Genomic DNA, 18,342 nt, shown 5'->3' on the forward strand with positions numbered 1-18,342 from the left:
ACACCAAACTTTAAATGTTTACTTAATATCAAATTATACATTTTACCAGAGAGCCAATATGTACAGTATACAGTAGCTGCGTTACTTAAATCCAGCGTTACGAGCTCAAGAAAAGCTGGAGACCAGAATTATATTTGACTTGTATTCCAAGTGATAGGGCCAACAGAGTAAAAAATATTAATGTATAATTAATAATGCTATGTAACTTTATAAAGTAAACGTTATAAAATGAGATTTTTTTTCCAGAGAGTCAGAAGATCATGTCCTGAATGATTATGAACACAATCTTTCCAGCAGGATATTAACCTCTACAGTAAGGTGTTTATTTGTCATTTGCAAAGTCACTAGGATAAAAGAAGCCAATAACATAATTTAACAGCATACAGTATAATCAATAGATAATTAAAAGGTAATTACGTGCATTAATACAGACCAAAGGACACAAACAAGTTCACGATCCTCGATATGTATTCTAGCACATCATACAGTATAACTGTCGTCAATAAACGTCCTTATTGCCGGTGTAGTAATGATCACATCCACGTCCATCCGTATTCTCTATAACCCTGACCGTATTTGAACAACGTACAGATAACGTATGTGTTTCTTTAGAGGTATTGATTTTGATGTTGAAATTTTAGAGCACAAATGATATTTTACAAAACTAAAAATTTAGTACTCCAAGTCTTAAACGGGTGGGGGTGGGGGGGGTGCACGGTGGCTTAGTGGTTAGCATGTTCGCCTCACACCTCCAGGGTTGGGGTTCGATTCCCGCCTCCACCTTGTGTGTGTGGAGTTTGCATGTTCTCACCGTGCCTCGGGGGTTTCCTCCGGGTTCTCCGGTTTCCTCCCCCGGTCCAAAGACATGCATGGTAGGTTGATTGGCATCTCTGGAAAATTGTCCGTAGTGTGTGAGTGTGTGTAAGTGAATGAGAGTGTGTGTGTGCCCTGTGATGGGTTGGCACTCCGTCCAGGGTGTATCCTGCCTTGATGCCCGATGACGCCTGAGATAGGCACAGGCTCCCCGTGACCCGAGAAGTTCGGATAAGCGGTAGAAGATGAATGAATGAATGAATGAATTAAAGTCATGTAAAGATACCATTTTATGACTATTTTGTTCACCGATGTCTAAAGACGCTCTACTGGGAAAAACCTTTGATACAAATTTACGAAATTTTAGCTTTCAGTCATCTCACTGTCGTGCAGCACTGAATAACCGAACGCACTCACTTTAGGACTTGTTTACAGAATGAAACATCTCCTGATCTAACATAGCCATGTATTTGAGACATCACAAAACACATATTTTCACCGAAGCTGAATGGTTTTTTATAAGCAGTTTATTTATTTATTTTTTATTAATTTGTTCGAAAAAAGAAATACCTTACTTTTACCCTTGGAACAAAAGACTGTGAACAATAAACATCACCATGTCTTATTGTAGCGCATTAATCCACATACTGGTGTGTTCCTGATTCTGTGAAGCTCGTCAATGAAGCTCCTTCGGATTAAAGGTTAAGTGGTTAAAGGTTAAGTGTAAATTTAAATATAGGTGCGTACAAAATGGAAATGTTTCGGGACAGTTAATCATAGCGAGATACTCTGCTGACACATATACCAATCATCCAGAGCCAGAACACTTGAAGATGATTTTTTTTACATAAAAATATGCTTTATAATTAATATGATATTATTAGAATGGCACAGTAGACTCATCAGTGCTTTAAGTAGATTGAGCTTAATTTTACACATAAGTGCTGTTAAATTCTCGATTGTGATTGGTCAGAATACAGTATGTTGATTAATATTTGATAATGGCAGCTCTGACAATAGCACGGCTTCATATTACAGATTCATATTAATACGTTTGGTTTATCGTTTTTAACACGCATATGATCAGTGATACCTAGACATTTTTTTAGGAGACATTTATTTATCATTTATGAAAAGAGTCTATAGTGTCAAATGTAAAGCTATACGTTTTATAGTGTCTTCAGGAGAGTGTAGTTTTGTCATTTTTCTTTAATATAATTTTTTTGGCTTATAAACTATAAAACATCACGGTTTGCTGTAGTATATAAGGAACAACACACTATAGACCACGTTCTTATGTGAAAATACCTTAAAATAACAAGCAGGGTGTGATACGATCATGTAGTATTGATTGTCCAGTAATTACAGTCTTTAATGTATGTCCCATTTTGTGTTGTTCGCAGTTTTGGAACAACGAGGAGACACTTATTTCCTGATATTTATCGTACGCTATAGCTGTAGCAATAAACAGTCAGATCCTGATCAACCTCATCCTTCTCTCTCTCTCTCTCTCTCTCTCTCTCGCGTCGCGCGCGCGCGCGCGCGCGCGCGTCGCGCGCAGTGCGTGTCGCAGGGAGTGTGCGCGCTGTCGTGCGCGCTAGCTGTCTGTCTCTCTCTCTCTCTCTCTCTCGCCTCTCTGTCTGTCTCCTCTCGCTCTCTCTCTCCTCTCGCTCTCTCTCTCTCTTTTTTGCTCTTCTCTTTTCTCTCTCTCTCGTCGGTTCTCTGAGCTGCGTCTAGATCGCTACGTCTCTCTGTCTTTCACCTCTCTCTCTATCTCTCTCTCTCTCTCGCTCTCTCTCTGTCGCTCACCCTCTCTCTCCTCTCGTCGTCGTTATCTCTCTCTTTCTCTCTCTCTCTCTCTGCTCTCTCTCTCTCTCTCTCTCTCTCTCTCTCTCTCTCTCTCTCTATCTCTCTCTCTCTCTCTCCCTCTCTCTCTCTCTCTCTGTCCTTCTTTCTCTCTCTCGTCTTATCTGTCTCTCTCTCTGTTCTAGGTCCCATTACTCTCGTCTCTTCTTTTCTCTCTCTTTCTTTCGTCCTCTCTCTCTCTCTCTCTCTCTCTCTCTCTCTCTCTCTCTCTCACCCTCTCTCTCTCTCTCTCTCTCTTTCACCCTCTCTCTCTCTTTCACCCTCTCTCTCTCTTTCTTTCTCTCTCTCTCTTTCTCTCTCTCACTCTTTCACCCTCTCTCTCTTTCTCTCTCTCTCTCTCTCTCTCTCTCTCTCTCTCTCTCTCTCTCTCTCTCTCTCTGTCTCCCCTCTCTCTCTCTCTCTCTCTCTCTCTCTCTCTCTCTCTCTCTCTCTCTCTCTCTCTGTCCCCCCCCCCCCTCGGTCTGGCATGGTGGGAGCTCAACATATCGTACGACATACGCTACTATGTTCGCCTGCCACATGAAATTTTAAATATTTTTTTGTTTTGTCAAACTATTTAAACTTATCTGTAAATGTGTTATAAAACAAAAAAGTAGAAGTAGAAAATAAGCAACTTTCATGTAGTCACGAGACGTCAAATCAAGACAAGAAGCTTTTATTATTATTCCAACAATATACAGCTGATATACAGTCTCATATACTGTAGTACAATAATAAGTTGTTCTGCTACCCAAGTACACTACATAGGACCTACACTGTACTATATAATGTGGATGTCTGTAAACAGTGCAGGACAATTACTGACAAAGTGTCTGTACGACACCCGGCACATAGTTTTGTAATGAATAGAGTGCAAGAAGGTGAATTTAATATAGTAAAATGGTGTAGCTGTAAACATAATATACAGCACCTGTCTGGAAAAGAAGGGATTGCAATGAGGTATAGTCGAGTATGAGTATGTGTGTGTGAGTGGGTAGGTGTCAGTCCAGTCTCTGGGTATTAAGGAGTCTGAAGGCTTTAGGGGAAGAAACTCTTTACACAGACTGTTTGTGAGGGCATGAATGCTTCTGCCCATGCTTTTTCCAGAAGACAGGATGGTAAAGAGTTTGTGTGAGGGGTGCATGGGGTCATCCACAATGCTGAAGGCTTTTGTTTCTTCAGCTGTTCAACCCTGGGGTTGATTATTTTCCTGTAAATTGCACAGCACAGAACAGCACAGCACAGTTTTAATCCTTTACAGGGTCTACGGTGACAAACTGAGGCTTACCACTAGACTGATATCATTATTGTTCACACTTATTCACATTTATTCAGACTTATTCATATTTAATGACACTTTACCTTCAGTGGATAAGAGCAATCGATACAGAGATTCACAAACAGGACACTTTCTCCTTCCTCTATTAAGATTAAGTGCTGCATAATTGTATGATGAGGTGACTTCCTGCAAGCTGTGGGCCTTTTATTATTTATAGGGTTCTATAAAGTGACAGACTAGTTAAAAAAGTGCAAAGGGTTATATTAACGATATACTTTAATGTACTCCGGGGAACATTTGTACTGAAAAAGTAGCTAAGAGCTTTTAAAGAGAGGAGAAGGTCACTGGGTTTGAAAATACTTAGAAAAGGAGTTGATGTATGAAGTCAAGAGGCATCATTAAAAGGAGTCCAGGGCCAAACTACCTGTTAAAACAAGCCATTCATACCTTAAGATGGAAGTGTCTATACTGCAGTTGTTTTTCTATCTTCCATGCTTCTGAAAATTCATGGCAGATAAATCATTTCCATAAATATTGTTCAAACAAAAGAAAAGACAGAGACAGACAGACAGAGAGAGAGAGAGAGAGAAAGAGAGAGAGAAAGAGAGAGAGCTAAAGGAATTCTTTCATTGCACTTGGAAATGTGCTGATCTCAGTGTGCAAGCTTTTTTCCCCTCTTCACATTAAACTTGAATTTAATCAAAGCACACTTTAACACCAGAATGGATGGCTTTGGGGACTCCAAGGCACTAAAAAGAGTAATTAGCGGGTGCTTTATAAGGCCGTGCCCTATTCATATTCCCAGGATGATTAGTCATTATCAGCTTTATTTCAGAGTTAGCTAGTCAATACTTTTATAATGGTGTCATTAACCACTGCTATTTTTCTTTTGTTGTTGTTGAAAGATTATACCGGATCCTAGCGTTAAGTAGATTTAGCTGCTTATTATATTCTGAGCCTCTGAAGAAGTTCATCATTCCAAGTGCTAATATTTTGTCCAAACTTAAAAGTGTATAGTTCGCTACGTTTCTTTATAACGTTGTCACACGAGTGAAGAATTAGTAGTATTTAAATTAAATTGAAATTTTATTTATTGAACAATTTTAAATATTAAACAATTGAAAAAGAGCTAGCTTAAGTGGCTACATCACATTTACATTTCCAGCATTTGGCACGATGGTGGACTTGGTAACAGTGGCACTATGGTGGACTTGGTAACAGTGGCACTATTGTGGACTTGGTAACAGTGGCACTACGGTGGACTTGGTAATAGTGGCACTATGGTGGACTTGGTAACAGTGGCACTATGGTGGACTTGGTAACAGTGGCACTACGGTGGACTTGGTAACAGTGGCACTATGGTGGACTTGGTAATAGTGGCACTATTGTGGACTTGGTAACAGTGGCACTACGGTGGACTTGGTAACAGTGGCACTATTGTGGACTTGGTAAAAGTGGCACTATGGTGGACTTGGTAACAGTGGCACTATGGTGGACTTGGTAACAGTGGCACTATGGTGGACTTGGTAACAGTGGCACTATGGTGGACTTGGTAATAGTGGCACTATGGTGGACTTGGTAACAGTGGCACTATGGTGGACTTGGTAACAGTGGCACTACGGTGGACTTGGTAACAGTGGCACTATGGTGGACTTGGTAATAGTGGCACTATTGTGGACTTGGTAACAGTGGCACTACGGTGGACTTGGTAACAGTGGCACTATTGTGGACTTGGTAAAAGTGGCACTATGGTGGACTTGGTAACAGTGGCACTATGGTGGACTTGGTAACAGTGGCACTATGGTGGACTTGGTAACAGTGGCACTATGGTGGACTTGGTAATAGTGGCACTATGGTGGACTTGGTAACAGTGGCACTATGGTGGACTTGGTAACAGTGGCACTACGGTGGACTTGGTAACAGTGGCACTATGGTGGACTTGGTAATAGTGGCACGATGGTGGACTTGGTAACAGTGGCACTATGGTGGACTTGGTAAAAGTGGCACTACGGTGGACTTGGTAACAGTGGCACTATGGTGGACTTGGTAACAGTGGCACTATGGTGGACTTGGTAATAGTGGCACGATGGTGGACTTGGTAACAGTGGCACTATGGTGGACTTGGTAACAGTGGCACTATGGTGGACTTGGTAACAGTGGCACTATGGTGGACTTGGTAATAGTGGCACTATGGTGGACTTGGTAACAGTGGCACTATGGTGGACTTGGTAACAGTGGCACTATGGTGGACTTGGTAACAGTTGTCGTTGTCTAGTCGTGTCTGCTGTTGTCTGTCGTTGTCGTCTTATCCTGGTCTGTGTCTCTGTTTTGTGTTTTTAAGTTATTAAACCCTGTTTATTTTACGCCATCATGCATTTGGGTCTGTTTTATCCCCGTGTCCTTGACACAATATTAACCCTGACCACATTCGTAACTCTTAAATCTTAACTGTAATCTTTCTTACAAACAGTTAAAAAAATCTTCATTGTGAAATCATTCTGCTTGTCTTGGACTCAGATTGTAAACGTATTCAGGATAAAAAAAAAAGCTCCTGCCTTGACATATCTGACATTTTTATTTCCCTCGTGGTTTTCTTCTTTGAAAATAATTATGCTAATGACAAGTTGAACTAACCGACACGATCGTATTGAGAAAATGTTCAGGAGAAAATTCGAAAATAAAAGAACATCAAAAACTAATGACAAATGACAATTAAAACACAACATCGAGACACATACAGGGTGAAACCTTTATGCATGGCAACCCTAGTCTGTTCTGACCTCATATCTCTTTAAATATATAAAAGAAATGTCATTCAGAAAATATCTCCAGAGTCTGAAATCAGTCCAAATCCTTGCAAAAGGCAGAAAAAAAGCACAAAAGATTTCTCAACACTCTTTGCCTCTATCAATGCCATGTCCTCCAGCTAAACCGTGCACCGTTCCCAGAGATAAAGCCAACTTCCTGCCTATCTACAAACCACACATCCAGTAGGATTTATGACCTTTCTGGCACCCTGTGGAGCTGCTAACCTAGAGGCCATGCAACATGAAAGAGGGACTCAGCAATGCCTAGCAGGCTTCCACACACCTGTGGGCCAGTCTGATCTGTCTTCATCTTATAACCTCTCCAGATATCCTTCCTCTATCTGACCGTTCACTCGTTTCTCACCTACACAATCTAACAGGTTTAAAATCGAACGTAGCATTTGTTTTTTATTGCAAAAAAAAAACTTGGAATGTTGTGAAAAGCCATAATATATTCTTCAGCTTGAGTGTGGTTTGTTTCCAAAAACAATGTTTAGGACACTGCATGAATCTGATGAGATCTAGCTGCAACAGACCATTTTATCTTTTCTCCCTCTCATCGGGGGGATTTTACTTCTTCTTTTTTTTGTAGGTTTTGTGTACAGATGTCTTTAAAATGATTGCTTTTCTACAGTTATAAAAAAATGGAGCATGCTTGTGGTTTGTTAAAACTGTTCCATTTACATTAGACCACATAAACGCGTCTCGGCTAATCCGATCTTTCTACTCCCGCCCAAAATGCTAATATATTTTACCTCATTACCCGGGTAATTGAAATGGAACACGCTTTGGTGTGTGCGGTTATCAGAATGCAATCAAAAAGAAGAGGAAAAAAACTCTTTACGACGGTTATGCTACAAAAAAACAACCCTACGTGTCGTCCATGTTATTTGTTTCTGGCGTGACGCACGACTCGTGAGTCACCTGCGAGTGACGTACTTCCGTTTGGGAGGAGTATAGCGCTGACGTATGTGACTTGAACAACCACATTCATTTACACCTGTCCAGTTTCATCTGAAACGCGTCCCAGACCACCTCCTGAAGGGGTTTGTACCATCGGATTTATATCCGTCTCCAAAAGGTTTCGGAGGGCATTTAGACCTTGTCTTTTTACCATCGGATAGCTATCTGATCACAGAAAACGCAGGAAGTGACCAGGTGTAAAAAGCCCCTTATAGTCTTCTAGTTTATAGTCTGCTAGTTTGCTTATTGTGGTTTTGTGAGTAACAAATAGTTTCAGGTTTGATATTTTATCATTTAAGCACTCTATAGTTACAGCAAAGAGATACTGCATGTTGTTACAGCAATGACATACTGCAGTGACATACAACTCATTGTGTTTACAGCAATGACATATTGTACATTTTAGTTACGCAATGACACACTCTGCTTTTGGTTATGGCAATGACATACTGACATACTGGTTACAGCGATGACACGCTACTCATTTTGGTTACACAAGCACATACTGTACATTTTGGTTATGGCAATGACATACCATACTGTGATGGATTTGTAGAAGCAGGTGGTGTTGAATTCATGAACAGGGTTTATAACGAATTTCCAGAGCAGAAATACTCCAATTCCACATGTCATTGGAGATGTGAGATGGTAATTGGAAGTAAGTCAATAGCTCAGTGCTTTGGCCAGTTTTGTGGCACGTTCTTTACTGAAGACTACATGGAGGTTATGGTATTCAATGAGGACTGTAAGGAGCACTGACGGCTCATGGCTTTCAAAGATTATGCCGTGGCAGAGGTGAGTGATGGGTCGTGTGAAGCAGTGATTCAGACAGTAAGAGGACCAGTAAGTGAGCTCTTTATCCTGACAGGGGATTCTGGGATTGTGTCTGTGAAGCCAGGGAAATCCTAATATGACAGAATTTGCAGGTGATTGAATGATGAAGTACCAGTTCTTCCACATGAAAAAGTCCAACTTGAGATGTGACCTTGACTGCTCGGTGGGTGATTGTGACTGGAAACTCTGGAGCTAGTTGTGGCAGAGATTATCCAGGCGTATGGCCAATATGATATATTGTGCGAGGGGCATATCTTTATCTCTGTATGCCATCTCAGCCACAAGTGCTGTGTTGAGACTTTCTTGAAAAACAGGCACGTAAGGCTGTTTCATTCCAGCCGCTTTGGATGGCAGGGGTCTAAACTTGACAGCATAGTTGGCGGCCGGTTCAGCTCCTTGACACAGCTGTAGTAGTGTGAGCACCTGTAGGTCTCTGTCCCAGACTGCTGAGCCCCGGTCTAATGATTGTTAAGTAGAGTCATCACAAAAGCACAATCGGTAGGCTGCCGGAGTAGAATACGCATTGATGGAGGAAGCCTCTGCAATAGGATAGACACCTTAGCGGGTCTCCATCCAACTGCGGCGATGTTTCTCAGGACTGCTTCACAGTGAGCTGGTTGTGGCAGGCCACAGGCCAGCATTACGCCTTGCAGGGTCATGAGTGCTTGGAATTGTGCAACCTTCATTGGATTCATTGGTAGTGAAGTATTCTGTGAATGATTTGCAGAAGCAGGTGGTGTAGGTGGTTTAATAAAGAACCACAGTAGACAAACCGAATAGTATACAATAAGAAAAATACAGTACACAGTTGGAAAAAACAAAAATACCAGAAAGACAGTCAGCATTGGAACAGGATAACAATACCCGGGTCAAAACACAGGAAACACAATAGAATGGCTTGGTAAAAGGTAGCTGTTAGAAACGGTGGCTTTTAGTCGGCATTCACTAAATTCCAGGGGTTTCGTTGCCATGACATAAAGTGGGTGATTCTGGAGGTTTTGGAAAAACGCCCTCTTTCAAAAAAAAAAGAGCATACCTACGATGGATAATGAAGGACAAAGTCAGTCATACAGTTCTATTTTATATTTTATATTTATTATGCTTTATTATCTTACAGTTAAGCTACAGTATTTTCGAAAACAAATAAACAACCAAAAACTACGTTTATGGTTAGGGATAGATTATCAAATAGGCAACGCCTGCCCGATGACGCAATATCTGTTATGCTGTTCTAAAATCCCTGGAAATAAGTGCATCCCCTTTTAGTCTGTAATTGCGGGAGATAACCCAGGAGTAATCAGTATTCCTGTGAGGGTTCCCTCTGGTGGTCAGGAGGAGGGGAAGCTAGTAGAGTTGCACAATAATATACTGTCATATATTATACTGCGACCTATTTAATGCTATTAACCTTAAATGCTAAACTGATCATAAACCTGAACATTTCTACACATTTTCACTTTCTCATTCCCTTGACACTGCTAGTTATAACTCATACTCCTTTTTTTTTTTACTTTGTGTGTCCAGAGGTCAGGACAGTTTAGTTTTTTTACAGGTCAGGTCTCTTTGTGTGACCTGGGCTTGCTGAGTTATGGTGTGTCATGAGTGACAGCTGGAAACCACCAATAAACTTTCTCTGCATTCCAGTGATGGGCTGTTAAAGTTGACCTCAGGTAAAACACTCACTTTTTAAACTTTAGGTCTTAATGTGCGAAAGGTTTGAGTGAATACGCGTGCCGACTCGATAACAATTGCAAAGAAACGTGAAAACCTTCCACTTAAGCAAAACAACACACAACTTTTGAAAGTGTTTGAAAATATAAAAATATAAAAATAGATCATTTTGAGGCAAATTTCATGCAAAATGCAAATATATTAATTATAACCTTTTAAATCACTCTGGGAACAATGATATGATTACCTGAACAAATGAATATGACCCTAGGGCAGGGATTATATTTGCAGATGCCACTGTTCATCATTTTAAAGGTTTATCAAACCTTAATATATGACAACAGACAAAAGATTTCTTAAAAACGACGATATAATATTAATTAAAATTAATGCCGTGTTATCTTCATACCTTCTTTAAAATGGAATTGAATAATTAAACTGAATGTGTTTCCATTCACACGTCCTTCATGGAAAGAAGAACACTTTTATTCTGCATTCAGGGTTTATTTAAATTCATCCGTCAACCGAAGTAATGGTGGATGTTCACCGTACTACTCTCAAGGCTACATCTTTTATAACTTTATTTACCGTTTGTAGCAGTAATCCTGAACTGTGCATTTAGTCTTATTTTAAAAGGCAGTAAAAGGCACAAATTTAGTCCTTAAGGTCCAATTATGTACCTATATTTATTTAAAGGCAAACTGCATTCATAGTACCATGTAATAGATACGCAGTAAAAGATCAAATGATGTATGTAGCCTTGAGGATATCACTCCTATGAAAGGATTTATAGTTTGAATATTCTAGGAGTCAGATGTACTGATTCACCACAGATATATACTCTGATCTAAGCACCACATTTATTTATTGTTTTTATCCCCTACTTTGTCTGTGACTTTTAGACACAAATGTGTCATGTATGGTTTTTATGGAGTGAATCTCAGTGTATATGTTAGGTGTCCAGGTTAAACACACACAAAATAGTCTCTCTGATCTGGTTTCTGTGATCCTTTTACACCCTCTCGCGTGATTAGTAGCCGACGCTTAACCCCTTAAACTCAGATGGTCCAGATTTACGTCTCTCACATACCTTATCCATTAGTTTTCTCTCACATACCTTATCCATTAGTGGGTCCTGAATAATTCATATTGGATAATATGTTTAGCGGAAATGGGGATAAGTCAGAAGTTTATAGGAAGAGGGTAGAATACTGCTGAAGTTTTGGCTTGTGTTAGGTTCAAGTTTATCCTGGAAATCTCACCTATGGGACCAAATAAGATTATCTTGTAGTTTAAGACTTCAAACTTAAATCTTGTTTGAATTTTTTTAAGAATAGACTTTAATAAAATCAGGTCAGATTCTGTAGTATATAATGTTTAGCAGTTTATTCTCTTCTTCTTTCGACTTTTCCCTTCAGGAGTTGCCACAGCGAATCAACTCTCTCCACCTATCCCTATCTTCTGCATCCCCAACACTTGCACTCACTAGCTTCAAATCCTCATTGATTACATCCATGTACCTCCTCTTTGGGCTTTCTCTTTGCCTCCTGCCTGGCAGCTCCATGTCCAACATTCTCCTACCAATATACTCACTCTCCCTCCTCTGAACATGTCCAAACCATCTTAATCTGGCCTTCCTAACTTTGTCCCCCAAACGTCCAACATTAGCTGTCCCTCTGATGTACTTGTTCCTAATCATGACCAATCTTGTCACTCACAAAGAGAACCTCAACATCTTCAGTTCGGCTACCTCTAGGTCTGACTCTAAACCATACTCTAAACCATACAGCATGGCCGGTCTCACCAGTGTCCTGTACACCTTGATATTTTCTATTTTCTTATCACACAGAACTCCTGACACCTTGCTCCACCCACTTCAACCTGCCTGCACTCGCTTCTTTACTTCTTTCCCACTCTCTCCTTTACTCTGGGCTGTTGACCACAAGTACTTAAACTCCTGTACCTTCTTCACCTCTTCACCTTGTAACCTTACTGTTCCACTTCCCTCCCTTTCATTCACACACATGTACTCAGTCTTACTACGACTGACTTTCATTCCTCTTCTCTCCAGCGCAAACCTCCAGCTCTCCAGGTTTTCCTCCACCTTCTCCCTGCTCCCACTACAGATCACAATGTCATCTGCAAACATCATCGTCCAAGGAGACTCCTGTCTGACCTCCTCTGACAACTGGTCCATCACTATAGCAAACAGGAAGGGGCTCAGAGCCGATCCCTGATGCAGTCCCGCCTCCACTTTGAACTCCTCTGTCTGACCTACAGAACACCTCACCACTGTCCTGCTCCTCTCATACATGTCCTGCACCGCTCTAACATACTTCTCTACTTCTCTGCTACTCCTGACTTCCTCATACAGTACCACAGCTCTTCTCTTGGCACCCTGTCATACGCTTTCTCTAAGTCTACAAACACACAGTGCAACTCCCTTTGACCATCCCTATACTTCTCCATCAACATTCTCAGAGCAAAAATTGCATCTGTTGTGCTCTTTCTGGGCATGAAGCCATACTGCTGCTCACAAATTTCCACCACCTTCCTTAACCTAGCTTCCACTACTCTTTCCCACAGCTTCATTGTATGGCTCATCAACTTTATCCCCCTTTAGTTGCTGCAACTCTGCACATCACCGTCATTCTTAAAGATCGGCACTGACACACTCCTTCTCCATTCCTCAGGCATCCTCTCACTTTCTAAAACCCTAGTTAAAAATTCCACTGCTGCCTCTCCTAGACACTTCCAGACCTCTACCGGGATGTCGTCAGGACCAACTGCCTTTCCACTTTTCATCCTCTTCAAAGCCTTCCTGACTTCATCCTTTCTAATCTTATCTACTTCCTGTTCCACAGAGTTCACCCCTTCTACTCTTTTTTCCCTCTCATTTTCCTCATTCAACAACTCCTCAAAGTATTCCTTCCATCTCCTCTGTACACTCTCCTCACCTGTGATCACCCTTCCGTCTCTATCCTTAATAATTCTAACCTGCTGCACATCCTTCCCATCTCGATCCCTCTGCCTAGCTAACCTGTACAAGTCCTTCTCTCCTTCTCTAGTGTCTAACCTAGTGTACAACTCTTCATATGCCTTCTGCTTGGCCTTAGACACCTCCCTCTTTACTCTGCACTGTAACTCCTTGTATTTCTGTCTATTCTCTTCAGTCCTGTCCATATCCCACTTCTTCTTGGCTAATCTCTTCCTCTGGATACTATCCTGAACTTCCTACTTCCACCACCAAGTCTCCTTATCTCCTTTCCTTCTTACAGATGACACACCCAGCACCTTTCTCCCTGTCTCCCTGATCACTTCTGCTGTAGTTTCCCAGTCATCTGGCAGCATTACCTGTCCACCCAGAGCCTGCCTCAACTTCTGTCTAAATTCCTCACAACATTCCTCCTTTTTCAGCTTCCAACACTTAGTTTCCTTCTCTATCTTTGCCCTCTTCCTCTTACAGACCATCAGAGTCATACTACACACCACCATCCTATGCTATCTGGCTACATTCTCTCCCACTACAACTTTACAGTCAATAATCTCTGTCAGATTGCCTCCTCTACGAAGGATGTAGTCTACCTGTGTTCTCCTACCTCCACTCTTGTAAGTCACTCTATGTTCCTTCCTCTTCTGAAAATAAGTGTTAACCACAGCCATGTCCATCCTCTTAGAAAAGTCCACTACCATCTGTCCTTCAAGGTTCCTTTCCTTAACTCCAAACTTGCCCATCACCTCCTCATCACCTGTGTTCCCCTCACCAACATGTCCATTAAAATCCGCTCCTATCACCACTCTCTCACTCGTGGGAATACTCTCCATCACCTCATCTAATTCACTCCAGAATCTCTCTTTCTCCTCTAACTCACAACCTACCTGTGGGGCATAACCACTAACAACATTCAACATCACCCCTTCAATCTCTAACTTCAGACTCATCACCCTGTCTGACACTCTCTTCACCTCCAGAACATTCCTCACAAACTCCTCCTTCAGGACCACACCTACCCCATTTCTCTTACTATCCACACCATAATAAACAGCTTGAATCCTGCTCCTATACTACGAGCCTTGCTACCTTTCCACTTGGTCTCCTGTACATACAGTATATCCACCTTCCTTCTCTCCATCATATCAGCCAACTCTCTACCTTTCCCTGTCATAGTACCAACATTCAGAGTTCCTATATTCAGTCCTACACTCTTACCTGTCCTCTTCTCTCTCTGTCTGTGCACTCTCCTCCCTCCTCTACTTCTTCGGCCAACAGTAGCCCAATTTCCACCGGCGCCCTGTAGGTAAATGGCGCCGATGGTGGTCGTTGTTAACCTGGGCCTCGACCGATCCGGTATGAAATTCTTACTGACGATTCACATGGTTAGATTTGGCAATGTTTAACACCGGATGCCCTTCCTGACGCAACCCTCTCTATTTATCCGGGCTTGGGCCTGGCACAGAAGTCACTGGACTGTGACCCCCATGGCTAGATTGTTTAGCGGTTTATTCAGTTAATTGTAATTAGTAATGTATTAATGTTTGCTCAAATTCCCTTAGTGTGACCAAAGCTCTACCTCTGTGCAATTTAAATTACATATATATAGCTGTATCTCTTATTTTTAACATACCATAGCACTCTTCGTGCATAAGATTCTTGCTTCTCATACTGGGCTATGCTCAGAACACAGTATATCTAATTCAATGATTTATTATATACTGATCTTATTTAAACAGCCTAGCGGTGGAGATGGCCGTGATTAAATGACATAAGTGCAGAATATGGCACATCAAGTTTGATGAGTTGACACACAGGATATGCTTGTGACACGATGTTCCCACGGTTATTTCAGAAATTATCGACTCTCGGTTTACAAACTGCCTGATTACGTCTTTAACAACGCCGGTGACCGTACAAATGACGGACGAATCTGATTCAGAAAAAAGCAGGAGCTAATCAATTGATATGTTGTATCTAGAATAAACTCTAAAGCACAGTTATAACGTGTATCACCTGCAGTTTTGGCATGTCTATGTACACTGCTTGACATCTGGAATATAATATTTGACATATTCCCTGTATGATATTTGAGCTGGAACTTGCTGACCACGTGGAACTGTAGTTTTTCAAGTCGTCACTTTTATTGTCACATCACCACGGCACATGTGCCTGGGGGATGTGGTAGCTCAGTGATTAAGGTGTTGGACTACTGAGCAGGTGGTTGTGAGTTCAAATCCCAGGGCCACCAAGCTGTCACTCCTGGGTCCCTGAGCAAGGCCCTTAACCTTCAATTGCTCAGCTGTATAAATTCAATTCAATTCAAGTTTATTTGTATAGCGCTTTTTTACAATAGACATTGTCTCAAAGCAGCTTTACAGAACATAAACATAGAGCAGAAGGTAAACATAATTAATGATAAAAGAAACAACGAATAATAAAAGTAAAAGAATTGACAGAATAAAAAATTCTAGATTATTATTAGTTGCATATAGTTCACAATGTGTATGTATTTATCCCCCTATGAGCAAGTCTGAGGTGACTCAGGCAGCAGTGGCAAGGAAAAACTCCCTTAAATTGGTAAAGGAAGAAACCTTGAGAGGAACCGGACTCAAGGGGGACCTCATCCTCATATGGGTGACACTGGGGGTGTGATTGTAATGTACAGTCAGTTAAATGTTGTATTGGTGTTAGGATCATGGACTTCAGATTTCCTTAGTATCACAGAGTCTAACTGGAGATGTCTCAGGATTCTTAGAGTCGGCCTCCGCTCAGTGGACGTCCAAAGGCTTCGTCCCACAGAGGAAGTCGGGAGCTGGTACAATGTCCGGATGCCTCGGGATGGGTACAAAGAGAGAAGCAGTGGAGAGGGATTAACATATCTGCTGTTCATAAAAATGTGCAGGTCTGATGTACTGGTGCATGATATTATGGGATGTATTATGTGTACTTCTGACTAAAGAGATGAGATTTTAATCTACGTTTAAACTGGGAAAGTGTGTCTGAGCCCCGAACACTATCAGGAAGACTGTTCCAGAGTTTGGGAGCTAAATAAGAAAACGCTCTACCACCTTTAGTAGACTCAGATATTCTGGGAACTACCAAAAGTCCTGGGTTTTGTGATCTCAGAGAGCATGGAGGATTGTAACGTGTTACAAGACTAGTTAGACACATGGGAACTAAACCATTAAGAGCCTTGTACGTAAGTAGCAGCAGTTTGTAATCATAAATGAGATAAATGTAAGTCGCTCTCTGGATAAGAGCATCTGCCAAATGCCATAAACGTAAATGTGACTTGGTGAGTGAAATTCTTGGGAGAGTTCCAGAAATTGCAGAAACAATTTACATACAGGTGAAATTAACAGGTTAACATAGTCAGTACATATATAATATATATTATCTAAAATATGTTAAGGTGCAAAAGATTGTACGGAAACATCTTTTTATTAAATTGGAGTTAATATATAAAGTTACTATGTGAAATTAGAGTAAAGTTCTTCTCTTACAAGAAGAAACGTTCATACACTAGCAAGCACAAACAAATTGTACAGGTCCTTCTAAAAAAATTAGCATATTGTGATAAAAGTTCATTATTTTCCATAATGTAATGATAAAAATTTAACTTTCATATATTTTAGATTCATTGCACACCAACTGAAATATTTCAGTTCTTTTATTGTTTTAATACTGATGATTTTGGCATACAGCTCATGAAAACCCAAAATTCCTATCTCAAAAAATTAGCATATTTCATCCGACCAATAAAAGAAAAGTGTTTTTAATACAAAAAAGTCAACCTTCAAATAATTATGTTCAGTTATGCACTCAATACTTGGTCGGGAATCCTTTTGCAGAAATGACTGCTTCAATGCGGCATGGCATGGAGGCAATCAGGAATCAGTAGGAATCTAGTACAACAAGTTCCAGACTAATATTAGACTTATATTTAAATGTGTTTGTATTTATGTCTAATGAGCAAGTCTGAGGTGACTGAAGTGACCGTGGTGAGGAACAACCTCATTTGGGTGACACTGGAGGGTGTGATTATAAACTGTTATAAACACCAGAGAGTGTTATTATGAATAATGTCCTTTCTACAGTCAGATACAGTCTGATAATTGTGTACTGATGAGGAGGTTGTTGTCCTCTAATACAACATGTAGTTGCCATTATTCTTTTATATTCAATTATTATTTATTATTATCCTAATTTGTGTTTAAAAGGATCCAAGATATTTTTTTAAAAGTTAAATGCAGTTCTCCATCTCGTTTTCTCTCTCTCTCTCTCCGTCTCCCCCCTCTCTGCTATCTTTTTGCAGATAACTTCATCATATTAATCTTTTAAACCTGTGTGTGTAAACCATCCCTGTAAAGCAGCAGTTGCTATAGAAACAATAACGTGTTAGAACGGGTGTGTTAATGCAAACAATATGAACAATAGATGCATTATTGTTTATTTACTTATTTACATTTGTATTGTAGCACTTTAGTGAGTGCAAGACGGACAATACGGGCAGCAGAAGATACATCCCAGCTCTCTTTACAGTGTGTGTGTGTGTGTGTGTGTGTGTGTGTGTGTGTGTGTGTGTGTGTGTGTGTGTGTGTGGTGTGTGCGTGCGTGCATGCGTGTGTGTGTGTTTTTTGTGGGGGTGTGTGGGGGTAAATATTTTCTTGATGGATCCAGGGAACAAGTCAGTGCCCTTCAGCCCGTTGCTTGCTCTTACACCCCACCCCACCCCACCCCACCCCACCCCACCATCCCAATCCACACACACACACACACTTTTCATACTTTCAGTGTTCTGTTGCTTTAGACGGCTCGACCTGTTGCTGCACATCCACACACCCCCTGAGCTTTCACTCCGAGGTGTGTGCTTCATTCATTCACTCATTCATCCATACTGGCAAGTTATTTTCCAAGCAAACTTTTTTCCCAAGACCCGTGAAGTTTCTCCGAGAGTTCCGTGCAGGATTTCCAGCGGACCTTCCTATACAGTATATATACAGATATATATATATATCTAAGGGAGCTGTGTGTGTGTTGGTTGTGTGTGTGTCCTTCAGTGGGACTGTATAGCTGCATGACAGAGGTGAGTTGAGAGAACAGCCAAAATTGAATTAATTCTTTCTTTCTTTCTT

The 18,342-nt window shown here is 40.9% G+C and overlaps 1 protein-coding gene across 9 annotated transcripts in view; it reads left to right on the forward strand.

Moving 5' to 3' along the window:
* col7a1l (collagen type VII alpha 1-like) overlaps positions 1-18,342 on the forward strand; it is a 116,717-nt gene that overhangs the window by 722 nt on the left and 97,653 nt on the right. For 8 of the 9 annotated variants that reach the window (XR_007138698.1, XR_007138699.1, XM_047804243.1 and 5 more), the window contains exon 1: positions 17,994-18,293. The exons of the other annotated variant lie outside the window; for it this stretch is intronic. The gene's annotated coding sequence lies outside the window, so the exon portion shown is untranslated. Of the gene's footprint in view, positions 1-17,993; positions 18,294-18,342 lie in introns of those variants that run through there. 9 annotated transcript variants of the gene reach the window in all.

The sequence above is a fragment of the Tachysurus fulvidraco genome, chromosome 19, assembly GCF_022655615.1.
Source record: "Tachysurus fulvidraco isolate hzauxx_2018 chromosome 19, HZAU_PFXX_2.0, whole genome shotgun sequence".
Lineage (NCBI taxonomy): Eukaryota > Metazoa > Chordata > Actinopteri > Siluriformes > Bagridae > Tachysurus > Tachysurus fulvidraco.